The sequence below is a fragment of the Macaca nemestrina genome, chromosome 5, assembly GCF_043159975.1.
Source record: "Macaca nemestrina isolate mMacNem1 chromosome 5, mMacNem.hap1, whole genome shotgun sequence".
Taxonomy (NCBI): domain Eukaryota; kingdom Metazoa; phylum Chordata; class Mammalia; order Primates; family Cercopithecidae; genus Macaca; species Macaca nemestrina.
In genome coordinates, this window is record NC_092129.1 from 79,444,314 (window position 1) to 79,462,713 (window position 18,400).

The 18,400-nt window shown below is 43.3% G+C and overlaps 1 long non-coding RNA gene and 1 other non-coding gene across 2 annotated transcripts; one reads left to right on the plus strand and one right to left on the minus strand.

Annotated features, from left to right (window-relative positions):
* Positions 1-2,748: 2,748 nt before the first annotated feature.
* On the plus strand, positions 2,749-15,188 carry LOC105478770 (uncharacterized). Its single transcript, XR_985432.2, has 3 exons — positions 2,749-6,203; positions 8,057-8,150; positions 14,328-15,188. It is a non-coding gene; the product is annotated as an uncharacterized lncRNA (long non-coding RNA).
* LOC112426106 (U6 spliceosomal RNA) lies at positions 14,118-14,224 on the minus strand. Its single transcript, XR_003017375.1, has one exon. It is a non-coding gene; the product is annotated as a U6 spliceosomal RNA (small nuclear RNA).
* Positions 15,189-18,400: the final 3,212 nt, after the last annotated feature.

An 18,400-nucleotide genomic window follows, 5' to 3' on the forward strand; every position in this document is an offset into this window, starting at 1 on the left:
AGGGCACCAAGGAGGTGCCCCTGGCCATACTGGATGGAGTTCAGGACAGAATCCAGTGACAAGGAGGAATGGAGTACCTGGTCAGTGCTCAAGACAGAGTCTCATCCTTTTTTTTTTTGTTTACTTTTCTTTTTTTCTCTTTTTTTTTTTTTTGAGACAGTCTCACTCTGTTACCTAGGCTGGAGTGTAATGGCACGATCTAGGTTCACTGCAACCTCCGCCTCCTGGGCTCAAGCGATTCTCCTGCCTCAGCCTCCAGAGTAGCTGGGATTACAGGTGCCCACCACCATGCCCAGCTAATTTATTTTGTGTGTGTATTTTTAGTAGAGACAGGGTTTCACCATGTTGGTCAGGCTAGTTTCAAACTCTTGACCTCAAGTGATCTGCCTGCCTCGGCCTCCCAAAGTGCTGGGATTATAGGCGTGAGTCACGGTGCCCTGCCAGCCCATCCTTACAACGTGCCCATCATGCCAACATGATGGCATGTTGTAAGTCCATGTTATGTGTGTGCCTGGTGTGTGTGTGCGTGTGTGTGTGTATGATGTGTTGGGGGGTGGCATTGCTGCTTCAGCTCCCTGGGTTCACCCCAGCCTCAGAGCACCAGGTTAAAAACAACTCAAAAAATTCTAGCCACCATCTGCTGGGGCAGCTGAGGCTTCTGGTCAGGGGCTCGGTCTGCAACAAAGGAGCAGCTGAGCAGAACTGGACCAAGTTACCAGCCCCTAGAGAAGCAATGAATTCCGGCTCAGGAGTTGAGAGCTATTTACTGGTAACGTTTTACCTGGTCTTACAATTGAAGTTTGCCTATCAGGTATGGAAAAGGAGAAAACCTCATGAGCCAATGTGGAAAAGAGACATTTTGTGGCCCCTTTGGGGAACTCTTGACTGTGGCATGGATCTATGGCCTGAAACGGTAGAAGAAGAAAACAAAGGAGAAATTTGGCATCAGGTTGGCAAGAGTCTTGAATGCTTGCCACGGAGTTGGGGCAATGGGGAACAATAGAAGGTTTGTAAGCAGAAGAAAAGGGGAATGAAGGGTTTTAGAGATACAACTCTGGAGGCAGTGAAAAGGAAGAACTGGGGAGGGGAGATGTTGATTGGAAGCATCAAGACCTGTTATGAAAGTGCCTGCAGAAGTCCTGGAATAGATAACAAGGGCTTGGGCTGGGGGTACAAGAATGAAAGGCCAGCTAGATCCCTGCTAAACCTAGTGTGAAGCTAAACAGATCAACGCACTCATCAGATACAGCCATGGCGGGGACTATGGCAAGGCATAGAAAGCACTTCAACCGACATGATGGTCAGGGATGTCATACAGAGATGCTCCCTGAACTGCATTCTGAAGGATGATTCAGTGAGCTAGGCAGGAAGGCACCAGGCAGAGGGAGCAGCACGTGCAAAGGCATGGAGACCCAGGAGAGCATGGGGCCTTTGACTGCAAGAGATTTCCTGTGTGTGACTGCTATATAGGGTAGGTATGGGTAGGGGAGTGTCAGCAGGAAGCTGACTTACAAGGGGCTTGGTTGGTTTACTGTTGGTTAGTTTACCCGTGCTGATTGGTTTACTAAGGGCAAAAAGGAGCCATTGAAGGTGAAGGTTGAACACGCCCAGATTTCTTCTCTTTGTGCTCTATTCTTTAAATTGTATTTTATGTGGCAATCGATTTACTGGTATTTTTCCTCCAGTCTAGATAATTATTAAGTGTATGGATTTTGCCAGTATGAAATTAATCTGCTCTGTGGAGCAAATTGTTTGGACAGAACAGCCTTGAAACTTTGTTTCTGCCCTGGCAGCCAGAAGGTTGCAATATGAGCTGAATTTGGCCCTAAACTAAGTCCTGATGGCTAATTAACCATGAGCCAAGGCTGAGAAGTGGAGTGGCTTGTGCCCTACAGTCGTGAGAAAAGGCACAGGGGAGCGCTACGTGGACTTGAGCTTAGCATCTCTGGTTGCTCAGAGGGCAAAGTGTCCTGCGGGAGGTAAATTGCGGTAAAACAGTTTAAAAAGTGAGAGGAATGGGAGAGGTGAAGTTTAATTCCTGCTGGTTTCGCAGTGATGGTATTACGCTTAGGAGTTGAAAAATGATTTCTCTAGCCCATAGGAACTCAAACTCACTGAAAGAGAAAAACTTGGCATTGCTTTAGCAAAATTCAAGTAGACGCTACATTCCACTGGAACAATCTAGAATGCCTGTGCTAGTTTCTTCTATATTGCAGGTTGCATTCTCTGGCAGGCCTGCTTCACTTGGCAGCACCACTTTTAAAGAGAAATGGCTACATGTCCAGGTTCGGTGTCCCGGGCTTGCAGAGAAAAGGAATAAAATTAAAACAGTACTTGAACTTTTAAAAATATTTAAATTGCTGGCTCATTTCAGACTGGCATTTCTTAAAATGATGGTCTCTGCTCACCAAGCCACTGCCAAGGGACCCACGGTGGCTGTCCTGTATCCTTCAATTTGATTAGAAGAACTCTCCTTGCTCATCAAGGCTTTCCATAGCTGTCTCTCCCATTTATCCTCCACGCCTGCGAACTTCTGTCATAAGTTCTAGTCCAGCCCATCATCTCACTGGTTTCACTGGACACCAGGCACTATACTTACTTTTTCTTTTCTTTTCTTTCTTTTTCTTTCTTTCCTTTCTTTCCTTTTCTTTCTTTCTTTTCTCTTTTCTTTTCTCTCTCTCTCTCTCTTTCTTTCCCTCCCTCCCTCCCTCCCTTCCTTCCTTTCTTCTTTTTTTGTTTTTTTTTTGAGATGGGTCCTCACTCTGTTGCACAGACTGGTCTCAAACTCCCGGGCTCGAGTGATCCTTCTGCCTCAGCTTCTTGCGTAGCTGGGACCACAGGTCCACAGGCATATGCCACCACATCTGGCTAACTTTTTGATTTTGTATAGAGATGGACTCTCACTTTGTTGCCCAGGCTGGTCTCGAACTTTCAAGCCATCCTCCAACCTCGGCTTCCCAAAGTGCTGGGATTGTAGGCATGAGCCACCATGCTCTACCTGTACTTGCTTCTATTTTTGCGTTCTGTTAGATTGTGTTCCTCATGACGTAAAGAATGCAAACCCAGTAGAATGCATTTCTGTTCTTGCATGCTACCTTGCATTCTTGTTCATAAAGCTTCCCCTAACTTCCTCCCTCCTTCTCCACCTGCTCAAATATGTCAATGTTCAGACTTGGACCCAACCCTTCTGTTGCTGACTGTACTGGTGGCAGTCCCTTCTCCCTGCCAAACAGGACCTCAGTGCTGTTTAGGGGTCCAACTCTCTCCAGCTAAGGGGAAGGTGATCTGGCCACAGCTCAAGATAATTTCCAACTTCTAAGCCAACTATCATGGTTCCATTCCCTGACTTTGACTAGCTGGGGTGGGCAGGCTGGTTGGTTTGTAGAACATCCTTCAATTTCCAATTTCCAATTCAATTTGCCTGATTATTTCCTCATTCCTCATGATTAGATTCAGGTTAAACAATTTGAGGTCGAAATATGAATAATCTCTTGATTAACCGAGAGGGTAACTGGTATTTATCATTCCTGAATCCTCTAAAGTGTGAGGGGAGCCACAGAATCCATGCCCTTGGGGGCATCTTGTTTATTTTTATTTTTGATTTCACAAACTTTTATTTTAGGTTTGAGGGTACACGGGCAGGCTTGTTACATACGTAAACTCGTGTCACCCAGGTATTGAGCCTAGTACCCAATAGTTATCTTTTCTGATCCTTTCCCTCCTTCCATATTCTACCCTCAAATAGGCCCCAGTGTGTTTTGTTCCCCTCTATGCATCCATGTGTTTTCATCATTTAGCTCCCACTTATAAGTGAGAATATGTGGTATTTGGTTTTCTGCTCCTGCATTAGTTTGCTAAGGATAACGACCTCCAGCTCCATCCATGTTCCTTCAAAAGACCTGATCTTATTCTTTTTCACAGCTTCATAGTATTCCATGTTGTGTGTATAAGTACCACATTTTCTTTATCCAATCTGTCATTGATGGACATTTAGGATGATTCTATGTCTTAGCTATTATAAACAGTGCTGCAACAAACTTTTGAGTGCATATGTCTTTATGGCAGAATGATTAATATTCCTTTCCGTATACACCCAGTGATGAATGGGATTGCTGGGTTGAATGGTAGTTCTGTTTTTAGCTCTTCGAGGAATCACCACACTGCTTTCCACAATGGCTGAACAAATTTACACTCCCACCAACAGTGTATAAGCATTTGCTTTTCTCTGCAACCTTGCCAGCATGTTATTCTTTGACTTTTTAATAAAGACCTAACATTCCAACAGGTGTGAGATGGTATCTCATTGTGATTTTGATTTGCATTTCTCCCATGACAATGATGTTGAGCTTTCTTTCATATACTTGTTGGCAGCATGTAAGTCTTCTTTTGTAAAGTGTCTGTTCGTGTCCTCTGGGGGGCATCTTTTTTATAAGTGAGTTTCTCAAATATATACCAGTCATGGGGATCCTGTGATTTTGTGTTTCTCGTCCAAACTAGTGAAGCCACTTGCATTGAGAGAGGCCCTTACCTCTCCAGGCCCTTGGCAGTCCTGCATTATCCACAGAATGCCCAACCCAGGGCCCCACAGTTAGGCCTGTGCTGCTGCCAGGGATTGCTGTGGGTGGAGATGGCAAGGGCCTGACAGATGCCTATGTTATTGCCACCCCCGCCAGGGCAAGCTTCTCCAGGGATTCAGCAGAGGCTCAGCTTGCAGCCTGCTCTCTGGCTCTACCTCCTTTCTGCCTGGAGGCTCCTAGCCCTGGCCCTCAAAAGGCTGAATATTGAAGAGAATGGGGCCAGGTACTTTTACAGTACATCACATAGGCACAGGATAAATGTTTTGAGGGAATCAAGAATAAGAAGGTAGAAAGAGCTTTAGTGATAATTGACTGTTTTTCAGATCAATGCCATGAAATAATACAAAGAGCAAGAGGAAATCTGATTGTTATTATTTTGCTTACCAATATTCTGGAGCTTTAGGCAAAATTGCAAAGGAGCTATTATTTTTCTTTGGTGCCTTCAAGCTTCCCCTTCTGGTCCCTCACAATTGTCCTTCCTTAGACTTCTAGAGCTCAAAATGGCTTATATCAGGAATTAGCTTCAGTTTCCTTGTTCACACTGAAGTATGTATAGCTAATAACATTTTAAAGTGTTACTTCTATGGAGATGTTGGCATTTTGCCAGGTTCCACAGCCAGTAGAAGAGATGCAGCTTAAAATTCCTTGCATCGGCCAGATGGGGAAAATATGTGACTCTGTATATGGGTCTCCCCTAAAATTCATTTATTTGTTCAATAAATATTCATTGAGGCCTATTATAGCAAAACCTTAGGGAAATAAGGAATGCATATAAAAGTACACAGGAAAGAATTTACACGAATGGGCAAAATGTGGCAGGGAGTGTTACATGTCTTGTCTGAGATTACCAAATTTACTTCTGACAATCAATCCGTAAATCACTCAAGAACCAGAGGAAGTACTGGAGACCTGTTACTCAGTCTGTGATCTGCATTTACAGTGTAGTTTGGATAGCAAGAATAATAAGCATGAAGCAATTAGCCAATTGTTATGGATAGAATGTGTCCCCCCAGCAAATTCACATGTTGAAGCCCTGACCCCCAGTGTGATAGCATTTGAAGATGGGGCCTTTGGGAGGTAATTAGGGCTAGATAGGGTCATGAGGGTGGGCCCTAGTAGGGGATTAGGGCCCTTGTAAGAAGAGAAATCAGGCTGAGTGCGGTGGCTTACGCCTGTAATCCCAGCACTTTAGAGGCTGAGGTGGGCGGATCATCTGAGGTCAAGAGTTCAAGACCAACATGGTGAAATCCCGTCTCTACTAAAAATACAAAAAATTAGCTGGACATGGTGACGGGCGGGCGCTTGTAATCCCAGCTACTTGGGAGGCTGAAGCAGGAGAATCTCTTGAACCCGGGAGGCGGAGGTTGCAGTGAGCTGAGATTGTGCCATTGCACTCCAGCCTGGGCAACAAGAGAGAACCTCCATCTCAAAAACAAAACGAAAAACAAAAAAAGAAGAGAAATCGAAGCTTGTTCTCTCTCTCTCTCTCCACATGTGAGCACACAAAGAAGATTGTCATGTGAACACACAATGAGAAGGAGGCTGCTTGCAAGTCAAGAGAAGATGCCTCAGCATGAAACCTGCCTTACTGGCACTTTGGTCTTGGACTTCCCAGCCTCTAGAACTGTGAGAAATAAGTTTCTGTTGTTCAAGCCACCCAGTCTATGGTATTTTGTTATGGCAGCCAGAATTAAGACACCAATGAAGCAAGATAATCAGTAACTGGATACTTAACTGTGTGGTATGAAACATAGGGGCTTTAGTAGAGAAGAAAATTGGACTTTCTTGGGGACATCCTTACTACTTCAGCTCAAGTATCATGTTTTAGCTTGTTTCTGTCTTTGGAGGAGGCTGCACATTTTAAAAATACCCCAAAAGGTACAAAGACGAATGCTACAGCCCCTCATTCTCATTATCCAGGCTTAATAAATGTTAGCCATTTTCCACTTTTGTTTCATACATACGTTTTCTACAAAATGAGGACAACACCTTAGATAAAGCTGAAGTTCTCCATGTTTCATTCTGCATCCCTTCCCCCAAGGGCTTCTTTTGCTCAATATGGGGCTCATGAGAGTCATCAGTGTTGTGTGAGGCAGCTGTTTGTTCATTTTCTGGACCAAATAATGTTCCATTGTGTGACTGGACATACTTAGTCTATCCGTTCTACTGCTGATGAGCATTTGAGCTGTCACTATTTTTTAATCATTACAAATTATCTTGCTAAAACATTTTTGTACATGGCTTTTGGTGACCAAGTAGACTCATTTCTCTCAGTTATGTATCTCAGAGTGAAACTGTTTTATCATAGTGTATGCTTTATATTTAGTGCTTTACAATTCCTGATTAAGAAATTTTTGCCTGCCCCTAAGGATGTAAAATTATTCTCTTATGGCCTGGCTCAGTGGCTTATGCCTGTAATCCCAGCAGTTTGAGAGGCCAAGGTGGGAGGATTGCTTGAGGCCAGGAGTTCAAGACCAGCCTGGGCAACATACTGAGACCCTCATCCCTACAAAAAAAAAAAAAAAAAAAAAATTGTTTAATTAGCTGAGCTTGGTGGTACGTGCCTATAGTCCTAGCTACTCAGGAGGCTGAGGCAGGAGGATCACTTGAGCTTGGGAATTCAAAGCTGCAGTAAGCTATGATCATGCCACTGTATTACAGCCTGGGTGACAGGGTGAGACCCTGTCTCTAAAAAGATACAGCTGTTAAAAATAAATTTTAAAAAATAATAAATTATTCTCTTATGTTATTGTCTAGAATCTTTGTTATTTTACCTTTCAGATTTAGATCTACAATCCACCTGGAATTGATTTTTGTATATGCAGTGAGAGGTAGAGGTCAAGTTTTGCTTTTTCCCGTACGACTATCTTATTAACTTAACATCATTGATGTAAATGACCACTCTTTTCCTACTATGCTTCAGTGCCACCTTTGTCATAATTAAGTGTTCCTTCAAGTCTGCTTCTGCTTCTGAGTCTCTAATTTCTGTTCCTTTGAGCTATTTGTCCTGGGCTTTTACTGCACACCTCAGATTTGTCCCAACAAGGACTGAAGAAGGTGGGTTATTCATCCACCAATTCCTATTACTCATTGGTGAAAAGTTGCTCCTGGGGACATGAACTCCCTTGCACTTCTGCTGTGCTCTGGGAACTAGCCAGGAATAGCCCTATGACCAGGAAAAGTCTCCAGGATCTACTTCTCCACTCACACAATTGTTGGCAGCATCCAGTTCCTTGTAGTTATGGGACTGAGAGCTTCAGATTTTTGTTGATTGTTGGCCAGAGACCACCCTCAGCTCCCAGAGGACACCCACAGTTCTTTGCCATTTAGGATGCCCAACATGGCCACTTGCTTCCGCATAGTCAGCAAGAGAAAGAAAGACCAGCATGGTGGGCACTACCCTTCTATGGAATGTAATCATGTCATCATGTATACATAATCACATGTATCTTACCACCTTTATTCCATTTGCGTCACAGGTACCACACTTACAGGGAAAGCATCACCCGAAAGTGACAATGTCTAGAGGCAGGAATCATGGAGGCTTCCTTAACTGTCTGTCTGCAACAACAGGTATGGAAGCAATCTGTCAAGCTGAAGGTAACTGCCAGGGTGTGCCACATAGAGACTGGCAAGACACCGTCAGGGCCTACTGTATGTCTGTATTCCAAACCCCTCTTGAATTTCAGACTCATATATACAATGGGCTATGAAACATCTCCTCTTGGACAGCTAATAAGCATCTTGTTTTTGGCATGTCACAAGCTAACCTTAATCCACGCTTCCCCGCCTCAGTAACAAATAGAAAAAAGCCATCACTCTTCCAGTTGTAAAACTCCTGGAGTTGTCTTTGACTCCCCTCTGTCTCATAACTAACTCTGTTGGTTCTGTTTTCAAGATAGATCCAGAAACAGAAACTGACCACTTTTTACCCCCTCTACAAACTGCCAACCTGATCTGAACCACCATAATCTCTGGCCTGTTTCTATTCTTTAATCTCTATAGTCAGTAGCCAGAGAGATTCTGTTTCAATAAAAGTCAGAAAACTGCAGTTCTCAGGTCAAAAATCCTCCAGTGGTTTCCCAAGTTCCTCAGAGTTCAAACCAAAGATCTTCCACGCCTGCAAGCCCTACATGTCCCCAGCCCCAAACCCTCTAGCCCATCCCCGCCCTTCTCCCCTCTACACTCTGCTCCAGCCACACCGGCTGCCTTGCTGTTCCTTGACCACGTGGAGCACATTCCCACCTCAGGGGCTCTGAACTTGCCATTCCCTCTGCTGGAATACTCCTCACCCAGTGAACACATGGTTCACTCCTTCAACTCTTCCTGGTCTCTGATTAAATGCCCCCTTGTTGGCGAGGTCTTTCCTTCTCATCCAACATAGCACCAGACCCTATTCCCCTTACTCTGCTTTATTTCCCTCCATAGCAGTTATCACACAATGTGACATATTATGTATTTATTTCCTTTTTATTTTTCTTCTTTGTAGAGATGGGGTTTGGCTACATTGCCCAGGCTGGTCTCAAATTTTGGCCTCTTGCCTTGGCCTCCTGAAGTGCTAGGATTACAGATATAAGTCACCATGCCTGGCCTGTATTTATTTTCTTATTTATTGTTTTTCTTCCCCTCCTAGAAAGTGGGTTCCCCAAGGCTAAGGACTTCAACTCCTTTATTCACTACTGCTTTCTCCAGATACAGCCTAGAGCAATACTTCACACGCAGGAGATGCTCAATGAATAGTTGTTGAAGGAATGGATGCAGTGTCCCAGAAGAGACTTTAGAGTCACCTGGTCTGGTCTCAATTCAGAGAAGGGCCAGGCTGTCATCACACATTTAGTGAGTGGCAGAGCTGGGACAAGAATCTAGGTCTCCTTTCTCTTGTCCACTGCTCTTCCCACTCTTCTCCGTTCTATGCATAGGTGAAAGCTCAACACCATCAACTGATAATGAAGTAAAACAATGGGGAATAGGAATGAATGTGTTCCTGCAAGTTTTGCTAAATAAAATGATGCCATTCTTTTAATCTATTAATTGATTATCCAAAGCAAATGTCAACAGTGAGTAGAAGGCGGCAAGGCATGAGTTATCGTAACTGATAAAGCAGGAGTGGCGCAGTGGGGGGTTGGGGGGGTGATAGATCAAGTGAGTTATTGTCCTGCCCCCGGGAACCATGGTCTGAGTTATCTGCAAGGTAAATGACTCTGGTAAATAACTCAGTTTGTTCCTTTGATTAACAGGGAGGGATGGATCTAGCAGCTCTGCTCAATGGCCCCTTTCATTGTGTTCTTTACCTGAGCAGTGGCTCCAAGAGCCACTCTTAATAAAGCCAGTGTCTAACCTACAAAGCCCAGAAAATAAATCTCTCCTCTGTGACGGGGCTTAGGCTCCTTTTGCAGAGAGAATGCATGTAGAGAAGAATGTTCTCCACCCACATCTTCTTCCATCCCTTTCCTTGTCCCATCCCTCACCATGCTTTTTATTCTGCTCTGCTAAAATAATTTAATTAAGCTAAAACAACTCCCTAGATTCCCAGGTCATTTATTTCTTTCCTTCTTTCCTTTCTTTCCTTTCTTTTCCTTCCTTCCTTCCTTCCTTCCTTCCTTCCTTCCTTCCTTCCTTCCTTCCTTCCTTCCTTCCTTCCTTCCTTCTCTCTCTCTCTTTCTCTCTCTCTTTCTTTCTTTCTCTCTTTCTCTCTCTCTTTCTTTCTTTCTTTCGATGGAGTCTTGCTCTGTCCCCCAGGTTGGAGTGCAGTGGTGCAATCTCGGCTCACTGCAACCTCTGCCTCCTGGGTTCAAGCAATTCTTCTGTCTCAGTCTCGCTAGCAGCTGGGACTACAGGCATGCGCCACCATGCCCAGCTAATTTTTGTATTTTTAGTAAAGATGGGATTTCACCATATTGGCCAGGCTGACCTTGAGCTCCTGACTTCAAGTGATCCGCTCTCCTCAGCCTCCCAAAGTGCTGGGATTACAGGCATGAGACACTGCGCCCAGCCCCAGGTCATTTCTTTTTGCCACCTTGTTTTCACGTGCTTTCCTTTCTCTGCACTCTATTCAAACACATTTTCTGTAATGGCTGGATATTGAGATGGGAGGCAAACTAAAGCAAAAATTGTACTATCTTATTTGCATTTTTTTTTTTTTTTTGAGACGGAGTCTCACTCTGTTGCCCAGACTGGAGAGCAGTGGCGCGATCACAGCTCACTGCAACCTCCGCCTCCCGGGTTCTCGCCGTTCTCCTGCCTCAGCCTCCTGAGTAGCTGGGACTACAGGCGCCCATCATCACCACGCCCAGCTAATTTTTTTGTATTTTTTAGTAGAGACGGGGTTTCACAGTGGTCTCGATTTCCTGACCTCGTGATCCGCCGGCCTTGGCCTCCCAAAGTGCTGGGATTACAGGCGTGAGCCACCGCGCCTGGCCCTTATTTGCATATTTCCACAATTTCTCCAGCAATATGATAGATTGGAATAATAGAGTGGTTTAAGATGTCAGTTTTAAAAATTAATATTTAATTGACAAATAGAACTGTATATATTTATCATATATAACATAATGTGTTGAAATAAGTATACATTGTAAAAAGTCTAAACTAAGCTAATTAGCATATGCATTACCTCACATACTTTTTTTTTTGTGGTGAGAACACCTAAAATCTGCTCTTAGTGATTTTCAAGAATACAATACATTGTTATTAACTATAGTTACCATGTTGTACAAAGATGTCAAATTTATAGGCAGGATATGTCAGAAAGTTATATCTGCTAATTTAAAATAATTCTGGGCTGGCACAGTGGTTCACACCTGTAATCCCAGCACCTTGGGGGGCCAAGGCAGGTGGGTTACCTAAGGTCAGGAGTTCAAGACCAGCCTGGCCAACATGGTGAAACCCTGTATCTACTAAAAATACAAAAAATTCACCAGGTGTGGTGGTGAGCACCTGTGATCTCAGCTACTCAGGAGGCTGAGGCAGGAGAATCACTTGAACCGGGAGGTGGAGGTTGCGGTGAGCCGAGATGGCACCACTGCACTCCAGCCTGGGCAACAGAGCGAGACTCCATCTCAAAACAAATAAATAAAATAAAATAATTCTGCATAAACACTATGATATACCTATGTGTAAATTAACTCTAGTATCACTCTAGGTGGCATGGATAGCATTTGAAAGAACCTAATCAAGAAACCATGATCTCGAAATGGTTATGTAAGCTTTATAAATATTGTTATAGATATCTACAGCAGAGGGTGTGTTTAGCCAATTTTAATTGGCTAAACTAATAGTCTTCTAACTATGAGGTTGGAGAGATTACACTAGGTCCCACCTCCTTGCCTGGGAATAGTACACCTTTGCAGCAAGCCCATGAGCCATACACCTTGCAGCAGTGCCCCAGGTCCAGAGGCCCATCTGGCCCTGCCTCCTTCTCCTGCATGAAGGTCTCTGCTGCCTGATCTTCCCAGAAGCCTGACTGAGCTGCTGTCAGAATAGCACAGTATCTGTCTCCTTCTCATGCAAGGTGCTTGTTAGTATCTGAGTGTGGGGGGACTTAGAGCCAAGACTAGAAGAAGGGTTCTATGATAATTTTGGGGCCTGCTTGCTAATAAAGCTTTGTAAGTTTGTCAGAAACTGGCCCAAGACTAGCTTTCATCATAATGAACCATCTGGGAGCAAGGATATATATATATATATATATATATATATATATATATATATATATATACCTTTTTTTTTTTTTTTTTTTTTTGAGGCAGACCCTCACTCTGTCACCCAGGCTGGTGTGCAGTGGTGTGATTTGGCTCACTGCAACATCTGCCTCCCAGTTTCAAGTGATAAATTGGCTCAGGTCAATTTGCAACCCATATCTTCGGCTGTATATATGTATATTTTTTCTTTTTTGAGACAGAGTCTCGCTGTGTCACCTAGGCTGGAGTGCAGTGACATGATCTCCGCTCACTGCAACCTCTGCTTCCTATGTTCAAGCGATTCTTGTGCCTCAGCCTCCCGCGTGGATGGGACTATAGGTGCACACCACCACACCCGGCTAATTTTTGTATTTTTAGTAGAGACGGGGTTTTACCATGTTGGTCAGGCTTATCTCGAACTCCTGGCCTCCAGTGATCCGTCCACCTCGGCTTTCCAAAGTGCTGGGATTATAGGCGTGAACCACCGTGCCCGGCTTTATATTTTATTTTTATTGTTCTTGATGAAGAGTAAAAAACAAATAAGCCCTAGTGGTTAGTGGAGGGTGGTAAGAGGTAAGATTTTCCTTCAAATTTGTCTTTCGATCTACTTAAGGATTCTAATGTTCTGAAATTCTTGATGCCTGTTGCTTCACTCATCTGGGAACATGATGGACCCAAATGGAACTTGAGTTTTCTCAGGTAATATTTATTTAATAAAGGAGAATCCTTTCACTGGTAGATGAAAGTCAGGCCTGGAGAGAATCTAGGCCAAATAATCAAAATATATTTTTCACCTGTGATTTTGGCATAGCGGCCATGGGTACCTGATGGGGTTACAGAAGGAAGAGAATGAGAAGAACATCGTCAAAAAATGTTTCTCCTGGCCAAGGTACCCCCTGAGTAGAGAGGCTGGGGCATCCTTCTGCAGGAAGGGTTTGGGCTGATGAAGGCTGCTTCCCAGAAAATAAGTGATGACCAATCAGGAGAGGTCAGGTTCCTAAGGGCCAGATGCAGGAGGACATCCTCACTTATAAGACTGAGGAAGTGGTGTACCTGCAGACTGACTTGTAAAGTTTTACTGAGCCAGTCAGCCCCAAAACACAAAGAGATACATTTTTGCCCTTACACTTTTAGGGTGGGTAGGCCTCCCCCAAATCACACACTTGGAGACCATGCCTCCAACCATTCTGTCTTTTGGCCTGGTGTGTATATGAAGGAAGAGGCAGCTACAGGCAGGCTTTGTTTTCCCTTTTTCAGTTTGGAACATTTAGGGGCAGATAAATTGGCATAAAGCAAACATAATTACATGTCAACTTCAAAGAGAGAAAATATCACGTACTTTAAATTCCGTAACCTGCCATGAAGGAAATTAATTCATGTTGACCTAATTTTATTTCATATCTACCTACCATAGTTTAGAATAAAAATGTTGGTTGATTTTATAACTCAGTGCTTTTATTGGAAAACAATGTTTTTAAGTGGCAATATACTTCTGAATAGAATATACATTGTCCCAACAATGTATTTTACAGTAACTGATAACTATGGATAATGAATGGCCGCTTTGGTAGGGAATTTAACATCTTTTTAAAAAGTAAAACTATAGGCTCATTCATTTTTGTCTTTATTTAATTTTTTTGTATTTTATTCTTATTATTACTCATTTATCATTATTAATCAATTAATCATTGTTTCTTTACCTTCTTGGTTTTTTTTAAATTTATTTATTATTATTATTATACTTTAAGTTCTAGGGTACATGTGCATAACGTGCAGGTTTGTTACATATGTATACTTGTGCCATGTTGCTGTGCTGCACCCATCAACTCGTCAGCACCCATCAACTCGTCATTTACATCAGGTAAAAAATATGGAACGCTTCACGAATTTGCGTGTCATCCTTGCTCAGGGGCCATGCTAATCTTCTCTGTATCGTTCCAATTTTAGTATATGTGCTGCCGAAGCGAGCACTACCTTCTTGTTTTCATGCACTGACTCAATCAAGTACCCAAGTTTCTGGTTACAACAATATTATTTTCACTCTTTCATTAATTTCTGGTTTATTTTATTTTAGGTGCTAGAGAAGACACTGCAGAGTAGAGATCAAAGGAATCTTAGTAATTGTTCAATCCAATCCCCACACTTTAAAGATGAAGAAACTGGTATTGAGAAAAATGCACAGCTTACCCAAGGTTGCACTGCCGGTTAGTAGCAGAGATGAAACCCACATCTGATGACTACACCATATTGCTCCCAGTTTCCCTGTCTGTTCCACATGTAAAAGTCTGATTCTTCACTTCTCCTTTGAGTATACAGACTTTTAATGTTTTTGTATGTCAAGATGGAATTTTCCTCATATACAGCCCCTGCCTTTTCTCCTCCCTTCACATCTTGCGGGATGTTTAACAGAATTTAAAAGGAATTTTTTGTTTTGTTTTGGTGTATCTGATAAAAGTCAAGGGAGGGAGAGGGCCAGTATAAGCAAGCGAACTCTTTGTCTATCTTGTAGATGCTGTAGTCTGAGGTATCAGAAACACACAAAGGTTTGAAGAACTGGTACATGCCCCCGGGTGGGAAGCCAGGACTCTTGGCAGGATCTTGAGGACAAGGCAAAGCACAATAAGAGAGTGAGGGGATCCTAGAGGTGAAATCAAGGAAGAGAAACTAGAGACAGAGAAAGAAACTGGCTATCCATCCAAGATGGATCCTGTGTGGACTGATGGGAGGCTTGGCATCATCCTTTAGTAGACTTCATGTGGTTGAATAATTGGCCAATGGAAGGAATTTCTTTTTTGGTAACAGACTCTGTGTGTACAGTTATGAATCTTAATTTATAATAAAAGGTTACATTGAAAATTGAGCATATTGGCAACTTTGGGCTTTAATATTACTACTGTGCTATTTAGGTCCCAACCATCATTTTAATCTGGGCGTTCTTGAAACAGCTTTCATTATTGGTATGCCAAGCTGTCTCATAGGGCATCTACTTAGCAAAAGTGGAGTGAAGTGTTCAGGATACATAAATGAGGTGAAGCTTGTGGTATTCCGTTCCTTTTTGCTGAAGCCACTCCTACCAGCTGCTTTCTAGATTGTTCACCTTATATGAGCATGGTGCAGTATAAAAGTTGTAGACTTTGGCCTCAGACAGATCTAAATTCTAATCTCAGCTCACTACCTCCTAGTTAAGGACAAGATTTCTTTACCCACTCCCAGTCTCAATTTTCTCATGTCTAAAATGGCAGAAATAATGTGTACTTTGCAGGGTTGTTGTGAGAATTAAGCAATATGGGTAATGCACTTGGGACAGTGCTTTACACAAAATTGTCAATAAATGATGATCTGTCTTTTCCTGGCACTACAAAGCTGAGGAGAGGAGGGAGGGAGATGAGTGTCTGGAGGAAGAAAGGGCAGGAGTTTCTTTATCTTTGAGTGAAGGAGTGTTGGGGGTTAGTAGGAATATAGGAATAGTGAGTTGGCTGGGAAGAAAAAAAGAAGGATGAAAAGAGGAAAAGAATAGGATAAAAGAAGGATACGGTGGAGAAAATGGGCAAGGGCCCGAGAGAGAAGAGCGAGAATGGCAGTGATGGTGAGCATTGGTGGAGTGATGGAAGGTTCTCTAGCCCCAGTTGAGCTTGTTAGAAATACAGTCTCAGGTCCCTCCCCAGACCCTCTGAATCATAATTTGCAGTTTAATGAGAAGTCCCCAGGTGATTCCCACATCTATTACTTGTGCAGAGTTGATGTTTTCATCTGCTGTGGGTGGGGGGCGGGGGGCAGATGTAGAGCAGATTCAAATCAAGAGGAAGTTCCCAGGGCTTTGGGTTATCTCTAAATTTATCAGGAATACTTCCCAATGAAGTGGGTTGAGATCCAGGATGTGTCACTTTCCTTTGTATTCACATCTGGCTGGTCTGGACAGAGGATCTGCAAACCAGAGTCAGGCTGTGGACTCCGGGATTCTTGGAACTTCTCTTCTGAATCCAAAGTAGCAGGTGTGGAGGAACAAGGAAGTGGAGTGGTGAACATTATTTGTCTATACAGGAAACAGGAAGAGGATGGGGATTGTCCTTTTAGACACATTTGGCAAGTGAGGTAGTCATCCTGCACCGCACCCTCCTCCCTACCCCTTCAGTTCCCGGTGCCCTACCTTTTCTCTAAGCAACAGAAGCACTTTTGTCTGCATTTAGGTTGCTCATCGCTGGTGCATTGGAAAGAACACTGGGCTAATGCCCTCGGGCAAGCCACTTCACCACCCTGCTCCCAGTTTCCTGATATGCAAGAAGGGCTGAAAATTGTGATGGTAGGTGCCCAGGGTTGCCCAGTGCAGTGGGGACTGGAACTGTGGTGACTATTTCTGCCTGATGGTACTCTCAAATCAGCAGCTAGCCAGGTGATAAAAGGGAAAGAAGCTGCTGGGTGTAGAATAGAAAAGTGCCAGCGGAAGAGTAGGAACAGTCACTGTTCAGTCCTGCCACTTGTCAGCATGAGGGAATTTGGGCCTAGGGTAGCCAGACAATCTTTTCTTTTTTTTCAAGAAAAACTAGAAGTCCAGACTTTTCTGTTAGATTTTCTGAGTTTTAAAGACTGACTGTGAATTCATTAAAACACACACACATACACAAAATGAGAAAACCTGCTGCTCATACAAAACAAATCTGAGGGCTGTTTTGAAGACTGGCAGTGAATTCATTAAAAAAAAAAAAAAACACATACACACAATGAAAAAACCTGCTGCTCATACAAAACAAATCTGAGGGCTGCAGCAGCTCACAGGCTGCCAGTGTGTGACCTCTTTCCTAAGTCTTTTAAAAGAGGAGAATTGACATTTTCATCAGACTTGAAATAGGTAAACAGGACCAAGACTCTGGAATAGCTGCTTGCCCCAGTATGGCAGGCCCTGGCGACGCCTCCCCCAGGGATATAAAAACACGGATTTGGCTGGGTGTGGTGGCTCACGTCTGTAATCCCAACACTCTGGGAGGCCTAGGCGGGTGGATCACCTGACGTCAGGATTTTGAGACCAGCCTGGCCAACACGGTGAAACCCCGTCTCTACTAAAAATACAAAAAAATTAGCCAGGCATGGTAGTGCACGCTTATAATCCCAGCTACTCAGGAGGCTGAGGCAGGAGAATCGCTTGTACCAAGGAGGCGAAGGTTGTAGTGAGCCAAGATCGAGCAATTGCACTCCAGCCTGGGCAAGAGCAGTGAAACTCTGTCTCAAAAAAAAAAAAAAAAAAAAAAAACACAAAACCACACACACACCTGGATTTGTCCTTCTTGATGGACACAGTTTGAATAAAATAAAGTTGCCATACCCTTTCCATTGCAACTAAACATAAAAATACAAGAATATTCAATAAGTCATATACTATGGGATGAAAAGAGCATGTCATAATTAGTTGATTAATCACTGTCACCCTCTTGTCATGTGGTGATACATGAGTAATGTATGTTCAGAGTATTGATTGCATCCAAGCTAGGATTCCTTTGTGGCATCAGCTGAAGGACATGGTGACCACAAAGGTCCACCTCAAGTTACTACCTTTTGTGAATTGATAATGGGGTGCACAGCCAGGTGTAATTCAAGCACATCTTCCCACAGGCAGCGGGTGGTTATGGCTGCACTGGGGTCACTGTGTTGCTTTCAGCCTTAATGGGAATCTTCATTGAAACAGAAACCTAATTCCATTTAGGTTAATAATATGCTCACTCAAGCTTCCTTCCCAGAACTAGCCTGATCTTTACACCTTCTGAGGGGAAACTGGCAGTGATTCCTCATTGCAGGTGGATATCTTATCAGGTAAAGCAGGGTTAGGAAAGACTTACATTTTTACTCCAAGCCATTTCGATTGCTTTTTTTCATAGTGAAAGTGTAGTAACTCTCTCTTATCTCTGCATGCACTGGTGATAAAAATGTGTAGGACCACAGTAGTTGGTATTTGTCTCCCAGATAGGCCAGCCTGAAACTTGGGAGTGGAATGAGCTTGTATTCAAGCTGGTGTTAACCAGGACTGTAGCTATTCGTTCCAACTCTACTCTTTTCATCCAGGCTGTTGCATGATCAATGGCTGTGGAAATAATTTACGGGGCCAAAAGAGGGTTCTGGGAATGTGATAATTTGGATGCAATTTCTATCTTTCCCAAC